The sequence below is a fragment of the Athene cunicularia genome, assembly GCF_003259725.1.
Source record: "Athene cunicularia isolate RWA chromosome 4 unlocalized genomic scaffold, athCun1 chr4_part3, whole genome shotgun sequence".
In the NCBI taxonomy this organism is placed as follows: Eukaryota; Metazoa; Chordata; class Aves; order Strigiformes; family Strigidae; genus Athene; species Athene cunicularia.
Genome location: NW_020799100.1, coordinates 23,352,349 through 23,362,554, shown reverse-complemented (window position 1 = coordinate 23,362,554; position 10,206 = coordinate 23,352,349).

The window sequence follows — 10,206 nt, the reverse complement described above, 5'->3', positions numbered from 1 at the left end:
AGCCCGGTGAGGAGCTGGAGGGCTGTTGAGTGCTCTGAACATGGGTGCTCTGCTCATTGTCAACCCTGGTTCAGCTGCTGCTGCAGCCAGAGGTTTACAAGCCCACCAGTCCTGGGTGAATTGTAGAACCCATGTTGTCAGAAGTAAGAACCAAGCAGAAAACCTTTGTTTTTATTTTTCCCCCTGGCTCATGAAAAAAACAGATTAAACGTATTCTCAGCCCACACTGCAGCGGAGTTATTGTGAAGGTATTTACTTTCTTCAAGAAAGCAGAAAGCAGGCAGTCGCTCGCCCTTCAGTCCTACAGCCAGTGGCCAGGGCACACGGCTGGGGAGCATCAGCCCTGGGTTTCAGCGCAGGGCTGGAGCGGGGCCTCCAGATCTGCACACATTCCAGGAACAGCAGGCTGCCAAAATTCCTCCAGCATCATGGTTTATTGGGCCAAGTGGAGCATCAGTGGCAGAGGTCTCCTCCAGCCTTGGTAGCTGAGACACTTGAGCCTGCAGCTGAGTGGCTGTTTTGGAGAGGCCTGTGTCTTCTGATAAGCGATTCCACCCTGACTGAGAAAACTCAAGGGAAAGCTTTGGACAAAACAGATAATTTTGCTAAAACTTTCTGTTGCAACAAACTGTGACGAAGAACAGTTTATCGGCAGCTTCACAAGTGCCTCTAATCAGAACCTGGCTCTCGCAGCTGGTGGGCGTACGAGGAGGAGGAGGAGAGATGTTTCACAGTTCTGGTGACTCTGAGCTGAGCCTGCCAACAGCTGTGTGTTTGCTTTGGCAGCAAGGCTCCTGTCTGAGCATCCCACAGCGTCCTGTTTGTGCTTCTCCCTGGGGCCCGCAGGGTGGGCAGGATCCAGGTCCTGGCGGGGACGGCAGCAGCTCCCACGCGCAGCTGAGGCTGTGGGTCACGCGAGTGCAAAGTAAACTAGCTGAGGTAGGACTCTTCTGGGGTGGTTCAGGATAAACAGTTCACGATAATAATGCACTGAAAAGGATTAGAAGCGCTCAGGCAGTCCCTGAGCAGGGCTCAGCTCATGGGCACAGAGGGATGAAACACGTGTGTACGTGCTTTCAGATAGTTGGCTATAGGAAACCTAAAAATCCTCCAAAAAAACCCCACCCCACTTGAATACACACTGCCAGGATGAGTCTAGAATTTATCTCCATGGAGGGTCTCTTGGGTTCTGTATGGGGTACACATGAGCAGCAGCTAATATTCCCTGTTGTACTGATGTTAGGCAGTGCTGTTTGTCTGCAGTCCTGTTTTATCCTTCCTAGGTCCCCATCAGATGTGATAAAACTTTCTGGAAGTTTACCTGGGTGATTGCTTACCTAGTTAGTTACTCACACTCTTCCAGGCTGTCTTAGGTGACTGCGGAGCCGAGTTATTTACTTGGCAGCAGGTGGGTGTTTGCAGCAGGGCTGAGCTGAGAACCCCTTGACCAGCGGTGCCGTCTGGCTCTGTCCCAGCCCCGTCAGGGCGCTGCCTCCGCGGGCGGCTCTCGTGTCCCCAGGCCGGGTCAGTGCCAGGCCAGCGCTCTGCTGACACTCCCTTGTGCTCCCACGCACACCATGGGTGGGAGAGGTCTGCGAGTCAAAAGCAGGGTGCCTTTTGCATGGGCACATGGAAGTATAAAATGCTTGATTTATTTTTTTTTTTTCTCGAAGCACAGAAGTTAATTAACCTGGGGCACACCATAAAAAAAGGCTAACACTGGTAATTGTCAGTGACAGAATTTGAATGTCTTTCGGGTGTAATGCAGCCTTTTTGTGCTGAGTTAAATGTGAGGCTGGACACGCAGCTCCCTTTGCAGTGTGTAGCTGCCACCTGGGCTGCTGTCAGGGGCTGTAATTTTGTCGGCACAGCGAATTGTAGGAGTAAGTCCGGAGCTATCTGCATCCAGCCACGTGTGCTGTGTGCACACAGACGTGTCCAACGTCACGTCCCTAAACCTGGGTACAGATGCTTATGGGCACACGCACATTTTTGTACTGGCCCAAGACACAGCTTCTTATTAAAATGGTTTTGTAGCCCCCCACGAGGGTCCTCATCGTCCTCTGCTGGCCCTGTGGCTGGTGGGAGTCTCCTGCCCTGTGCGAAGGTCGGGCCGTGCCCTTACACGTGCAGCTCCGTGTCAAGCTGAGCAGGTGGGACTGTTCTCTGTTTCTCAAGGCACATTGTGCTTTGAAGTTGTAATTTCTTTTTGTTTCACAAAAAAATCCAACATACATTTCCTGACTGAAAGGTTTTGCTTCAATAGAACTGAAACAGGCATTCCAGCTCTGGTTTCTAAAATCCTGAGGGAGATTTATGTCAAGACTATGAACTCTCTTTCAAAAGGTGTTCATAATGGAAAATGGAAATTAGTCCTTCGGTTTACAAAGGTGTTTTGATGCTACTGGAATGTTTCATTTAATTTTTACAATATATGACAGGTTATTAAAAAAATAGATATGAATAAGTCTTGACACAAGTTCCTCCCACCATCTCTTACCTTTTTGCATTTCAGGAGATTTGCCAATCCCCCGTGTCGTTTGGAACCTGGGGAGTAAGCATATCCATTATTAAACGCGCTACCCATCTAGATAAACCTTCAGGTGGGAGCCACCGAGTTTTCTGTTTTCATACATGAAAATTACTTAATGAACAAATACGTGACTTGCTCAAGGTCAAAGGGGTGGTAAACTGGTTAGGCTGCAGCTAGAGCCTACAGTGACTTGATTTTGAGTCTGGCCCTTTCTGCAGCCGTTGGCACACCGAGGCAGCCCCCTGGGGAGTGCCAGGGAACATCTCGCAGCGAAGCTGCCGGCTGAGCACAGCGGCTGCCCCCTCCCCGTGAGCCCACGCTCCTCCCGCCACCGTCCACGCTCTGGCTAGAGATTTGGCTGCCAGTCTCCTGTCAGAATAGCTCGTGGCTCTTGGTTTCCCTCTGCAGCCTTTAGAGATCCTCAGCTTGGAGGTGTTTCATGAGTGAGGCTGGAGGAACCAGCCAGGACCCCTCGGTGTTGCTAGTGACCAGCTGGAGAAGCCCAGCGTGTGGTTGTAGTCGTGACTCTCGGGCCGTTGTTAGTGTTGCAGATGCACCACTCAGAAATGCCTCCTCGTGGCTGCCGTTCCCTTCCTGGAGCAAACGGGACCCGCAGGCCGGGGGGTTCGCTGCAAAATTGCCAATTGTAGATGTAGTAAATACCAGGTTTTACTGTTGCTTTATAAGGAACCTTCTGGGAAATCTGCTGCTGGTGTCACGGCTGAGTTACGTGATTTCCCTTGGGTGAAGCTGTACAAAGGTTCGATAAAACTGATTGCAGTGTTTCATTAGCCAGCACACCCCCAAAAGGCCGATCATCCATCACAGCATCCAGTCACTGTCAGCAGCGATTCGGGATGTCAGACAAGTCCACGTCTTTTACCTCTTTGAGAAACTCAGATAAATCACTGTCACGGTAAGGCATTGTGTTCGGTCACGTTAAAAGCCTGCAGACGGGTGATGAGTCTCACAGCAGAGGTGGAGGGTCGAGGGGAAAGGAGCCGAATGATTCAGCTCAGCCGCGGTGGTGCAGCGGGTGGGAATGCCCAGGGACACCAGTTTAGCTAAACTAATGGTTAATGCCTGCATGCTATAACCGAAGGGACTGCGAGGAAGCAGCTGGCATCTTCAAAGCTTGCACAAGGCTTCAGGAATAAGTTGCTGCCAGCTTCTTTATTTTCTAAGAATTTAAACAGAAATAGGTGGTGCTGGGATTTCGTGCTGTGTTACAGGCAGCAATTTCATTCTTACCCAGGGGAACACCAGTACTGCTGATACAAAAACCATCCCATAACAGTGGGTTTTGCATAGTCGAGTGAAATGGAATCAAGATTTAAAATTCTTCTCATTACATTTTGCCCAAATAAAACCTGGCTAAACCAAACCTCCTCAGATTTTGCCTGTATTCAGTCAGTCTTGCAAACAGTAATTCAGGGATCATCAAATACCTGTGTCCTGAGCCACTGCGGATGGTCTGTGACCCCTGTCAGCTCTTCAGTTATGCAGGCACGGTCCATGGTGACTTTCCTGTTAATCCTCTTCTCCTGCTTTATTTAACCATCTCTGTGCCCTCCCTGCCTCAGCGCTGCTTCGCAGGTTCCGTCCCTGTGTCCCCCAGGCTCTGCCGCACCGACCCCTCGCCCAGGGGCTCTCGGCGCTGCCGTCGAACTGGTGCTTTGGGTCATTTCTAATGTCAGGCTTTACCGCCTCCTCTCTCCAAATTGTGAATCTGAGAAAAATAGCATGTTTGTTTTAAAAGTGTGTTGCCATGGCAATGTCACATCTGGATCTTGTCAATATTTCAGAAGTGTCTATTGTTGATCAGGGGAAGAGGAGACTGACCTCAGTGAGGTGCCTGTTTGTAACTGGGCGCCTCCCTCTTACTGGGAGAGTCTGGGCTCGGGAGAGGGGAGGAGGATTTTGGTGGAACGTGCACGTGTGCGCTCGTGGTGTCCAGTAAGTTACTAAAGCACAAGTGCAGAGGAACCAGCGTTGGGGATTTATGCCGTGAACATTGCCCAGCTCTTGAGGAATCCAGTAAATGCTGTCAAAAAGAACCACTTTCTGTCTACAGACTAACTCCTTTAACAGCTCTGAAACGACTGCTGATATGGGTTCTCTCCCATGTCTGAAAAGGAAACAATTTGTTGCCTCAATGGGGAAGCTCTCAGACCTTATCTAGCTGTCACTTAAATTGAAAGTTCTAAATCGAGATTGGGCTGATGAAGCCGCAGGTTCGTTCACTCGCCCGTTTTTTATCTCTATCCCACAGTACGGTGTGGGCAATCAGGCATTTTTCTCACATGTTCCTCACTGCTTTGCAAACACACTGAGAGTTTGCTGGCTCACCTGGAAGCCATACTTATTTATTCTGGCACTTGCTTTTAGATTACTTTCACTTCATGCAGAAACCACTGTAATTTATAAACGTTCAGAGGAGCCTGGGAACCTGCAATTTGTTCTCAGCTGTTTCACCCCATGAGTGACTGCAAATGAGCACATAAAAAATAATTGTTTTTGCTAAGAGCTATGCAACAAGCTATGAACTTCCTTTGCTGGTAAGAAGTCTTTTAAAAGTTCCACAAGCCACAGCTGCTGCGGGTCTCTCCTGCCCGCCCAGCCCGTGGCATCTCCGGGCGCTGCCGGGGTGCTGCTGTGTGACGGGGCCGCCACTCAGCGCCCGCGTTCTGACGGGCACCACGCGCCCCCCCAGGCTCTGGCAGCGCCTCGGATTTCGTGCTGCTCGACAGTAAGACTGTAAGTGTACAAAATACTTGTGACTAAAAAGGTAACCATGGAGTTGGAATTTTCTGTTCCATTACATGAAAAGCAATCCTACCCTGATACATCTTACTCGCATGGAGCAGCCTGTCCGCACCTCCCAGGAAACCAGCTACGGACCTGAACAATGGCTGGAGGCTCACTCAGGAGGTCATGCCTTGAGCCACGGCTGGGTGAGCAGCTCAGGGGAGATGGAAAAAAGGCAATTTAAAGTCTGATGAACCCCCCTGAGGGTTTACATACATGCACCTTTCTGCGGTCTAGCCTGAGACTGCCAGATGAAGGTGATTGCCCAGCTTTCTGTAGGCTAAAGATACATAAATTACTAAATTGAACGGAGGAGAGTCAGCAGATTCCTGTATGCTTTGTCTTAAGGTAATGGAAAATAAATTTCACCCCGTGGAATGAGAAGGCAGCAAACGTTAACCAGGCTCATTGCACTGGGGCTCCCAGCACAACAAACCCCCTCCCACGGGGCTCAGTCCCACGAGTGCCAGAGCTCAGCTGGGCTCCTGGGAGATTCTTGTTTGCTTTATGTGATAACAAAGAATCTTTTCAGTAGGTCATCTACCTGTTGCATGTGGCATTTTGATGCTAAAACACTATGAAGACAAAGAAATAATTTGTTTCATTACTGCTGAGTAAGCTCCTCCCTGGCGCTCCCTAGGTATGTGTTGCAGCAGTAGTCAGTTGGCTGTGGCAAAATCTGATTGGGTAAGTGTGCAGAGCACCAGTCAGAGGGGCAGAATGTGGAGAGTTAACTGAGGGAAAGTCTGCAGGGGCTTTGGAAGGGAAGGAGGCTCCTGGAGGAACCTTAGAAATATGAATTGCAGTTTGTCCACGTGGCTTCCAAGTAGACTTCTCTTAAGGAGTGATTTTAATTTATCTCGTGCCTTCGTGAGAGACCTGCGTGATGACCTGCTCCATTGTCTGCTGGCAAGATGTCCTGAGCTACTGGATGCAAGTACCCAAAACTCCTAACAAGCCACGTGTGGAGAGAGCCAAGGATTCCCCTCCAAGACTCAAGGAAAGTGATCGGACATCGGTGAGTGGCTCGGGAAAGCTGGATTCCTCACTTGCCGTTGCAGCTCAGTGTTTGACCCACCCCTGATGAGCCTTCTAAGTCTGGCAGGGGGGAAACAACCGATTCCTTACATTGAATTACAGTGAAGAGTAGACTGCTGCTACTTAAGGAAGATCATGTTTTAAGAGAGAAAGCCAGAGTTTTGCAGGGAGCCAAAACATGCCATCAGTTTACAAATAGAGGTTTTATTTCTAGTTGTCAAGGAACAGAATCAAATTTAGCATCATATTAACTAAAATAATGAGGAATGTGCTCTAGAAAAACTCTTTTATCCCTTTTCTGGGCTCCAGGCAGCTGTGTCAGAGCAGAGATAAGGGAGATGATGGATGAACTCCCAGACTTGTGTCTCTTGTGGCACTGAGTGAAATGCAGGCACTGACTCCCCATGTCCTGACGGGTGCCAGTGTCTCAACAAAGATGAGCCAAGAAGCAAAAGCGCAGCTTAGATACGGTATAAACCTTCTGACATATCCACAGCCTTACAGGCTGCTGTTTTATCTTCTTCCTACAGGTGCTTCTCTAACATTTAAGTCAAAATCAAGGCAGGCAGAGATAAGATGTTTCACACGAGCAAGTGCAAGATACTCGCTGGCAGGCGTGTGTTATAGGCACCATCATATCTCGGTGAGGAGGGAGCCCAGCTGCTGGAAGGGAGGCTTGAAAGGGAAGGATCCCCATCCCAGATGAACCTGGGTAGTATTAATTTGTTGTTTACAATTAAGCTTTTCTCATTTCTAGTGTGCTTGGTCCAGGTCAGCTCTTGGATCTGCAGCATTCCCTCCGCTCGTGTTCTCAGCACGGACGTGGCTCCCCAGTGACCCCAAGGCTCCTCACTCTGGACTTTCTGCACCCAGAGCCAACATCTGCCAGCCTGGAAGCATCAACTCCCTCCTGGATTGTCTGAAATCTGTACAGATCAGCTCAGCCTGGTGCTACGGGTTCCAGTCCTGGGTAACCCTTCTCCACACCTTGCCAATCCACTATCAAAACATCTCGGTCTGCACTGATATTCCTCACTAACGCTCCGAGACATGTTTTTCATCGCTGTCAGAGCACTCAGCACAGATGTCAGCACACCTCCTGAGCCCTGTGCTTCAGTGCTGAGAAGCTGGCTGCACAGAAAACAGAAAAAAATTATTGTTGTCTGAGATGCTAATTAGTAACAGACTGACCAAGGTGGGGACTAGAAATTCAGGGCTGGTTTTGCCTTCACTTGGCCTGCCTTCACTATAGCAAAAAGGCACTAAAACAAATAAAAATCCCAATGCAAATGTTTATGCAGAAGTACTTTCTTTGATTTTTGTTTCACATGCAGAGGGATCTTTTCAGTGTTCTTGAGAATTTGGCCAGCTGCTTATGATGATTACAGCTCTACCTTCCAGCAACTCAGGCTGCTCAGCCTTTGCTCCAGGAGCACGCTGCCCAGCACATGTCAAGGCACAACCATGGCTCCGGGATAAAAAGGCATCCTTTGTTTGCAGGGCTTGTTGTTTTGCTTCGCGTTGACTCACAGCATATGTTCCAATATGACTCAGAAAGAGCCGATATTTAGTTATGGAGACATTCTGTACCAGCATATGAGGTTCAGCAACTTCAGGTGCTGTTGTTGGTAATAATAACTTTGCACTAACAGCCACTTCCATTGAAAACTCTCAAGGCTGTTTGAGCCTTATCCTGTTAAGTTGGCTGAAGGGGTTTAAAAACCTGCCAGGCACAGAGCCCTCTGCCCAGCTTGGGAGAAGTTTGGATGTAACCCAGGGCTACTTTGCCTCAGATTGCCTATACTTCAAAATTCATAATACCTCTGGAAGGGAGATTTATGTGCAAATCAGGTACGCCCTGGTGGCCAGCCTCATAAAACCTTTTTTGTCCAGCATCAGAGATGTTGTGGTTTCGAGTGTACGAGATATCCTGTTCCCAAACGGATTATTATTTGTAATCTTTCATGGGGCTAACTTCTGGGAAATTTTAGGAAAACGCAGACAATAAGAATACCATTCACTTCAAAGGGATGAGGATTAGAGCTAAAGACAGGGATAACAGCTTCCACCTGTAGGCCACTTCAGTGAAATTGGGTGCATCTCCCTGTATTTTGGATTGGTCTTTGGTCAGGATCTCTTGAGCTGCTTGGACATCATTTAAACTAGGCTTGTGCTTCCAAACAGTCTTCGACTCAGCTGAGCTAGAGGAAGCAATACAGAACAGCAAGTAGGTAAGTCACCTTCCTCCAGGTGATCCTCCTCCTCCCAGTCACTGTCCCCTTGTGCCGGTGGCCGCAGACCCCAAGCCCTGGCAACACCTGACAGCACCCACCAAGGCAGACCCGGGCTGCTGGGATGAGCGGCTCCAAGGCTGGGGGCAGAGCTTCTGAAACCCCACCTTTTGTTGCTAGGACTGCCACTGCTGCTATCGTTAACGTGGTCACAGCTGTTCTTGGCCTAAGACATTGAGGAGAGTCCCAGGTGCTCGTTTTAGGGAGATGACTAATCAACAGGCGGTGTTATCTAGGAAGCCTTGCTTGATGGTAAGCAGTTCCACGAGTGCCCAGGCTGCAGGAGAGCTCTTCTGGAGTAAAATCACATGGTTCCTCTTTGTTTGAAAGCAAATTCTTCTTTCTTCCATGAGCTTGAAGTGACCTGGAGCCTGGGAGCGTCTCAGGAAGGTGAGTGGCTTGTGGCCGTGGCAGCTCTGCTCTTGTTCCTCACTTTTCCCCTCGTGTACAGACTGCAAAGTCACCATGGACCTGCAAAGTAAAGTTGTAATGAGTCAAACCAAATAACTAAAAAGTGAATGGGGAGAAATGTTTTGAACTTAGATTATTTGACTACCCAAAGTAGTGCTTTCAACTTCAGGATGGCTGCAATTGCTGTATAATCTGTTGATGAACAAAGGAGATAAAAACCCTCAGAGAAGCTGGCTGCACTTGTCTAATGCCCGAGTCTGTCCAAACTGAAGGGAAGTTTTTTAATCTAAGTAACCAGCACCAGGGAAGAAAAAATGTAGGAGGTTGTAGCCTGTGTTTGAAACCTCCCACAGAGGAACTCTCCCATAGATTTTTGTATTTCTTTTGGATATCTGACCATCAGAAAAGAGGTAATACAGTCTCAGACTTGATTTCTTCCTCTTCTGCAGTTCCCTCCCTTCAAGTATTTCTTCCAGTCCGAGATCCTCCTAAATTCCTAGACACAATTGTAGTCTTTGTAGGAAATTAGTTACGATGATGACTGCAGCCCCAGCGGCATCATTCCTGTTTGAGATTCACCAGTCTTAAATGAATCACGCTATCTTAAAAAATGTTTTCTGGAGGCATATGACTGCATCACAAAGCAAAACGTTTAGGATAGTTTGACTCAGTCACTTTTCTCCATCCCTAACATGTGCTTCCCTGCACCAATGGACGCATCTTTTCAGTGACTCAATCCTTCATCTTTTAAAGCAGCCCAATAAAGAAATAGAATGGCTTTATCTGCCAGAACATTTTTGCCTTTATCATTACATTAGTTACTTCCAGGATAGCAAATAGTTCAGAGCTTGCTAATGGGTCATGCTGAGCTGTCTTCCTTCTGATTCATTGGGAACACAACAGGAAAATGTTCTTCTTGTCCCTTACTTATTTTAGCTGGATAAGGTACAAGGGACCCTCTTTGAATTTATTTTTTTCACTCTTGTAGATCACGTTGCAGAGAAAGAGCTTGAGCGCAGGTACCTGTTACTCTTTCACTCAGCTCCAAGTAACTCTTCTCAGATACTTGTGTGCCGGGGAGAAAAAGATGACCAAATAATTTCACTCTGCTGATCACTGGTAGTT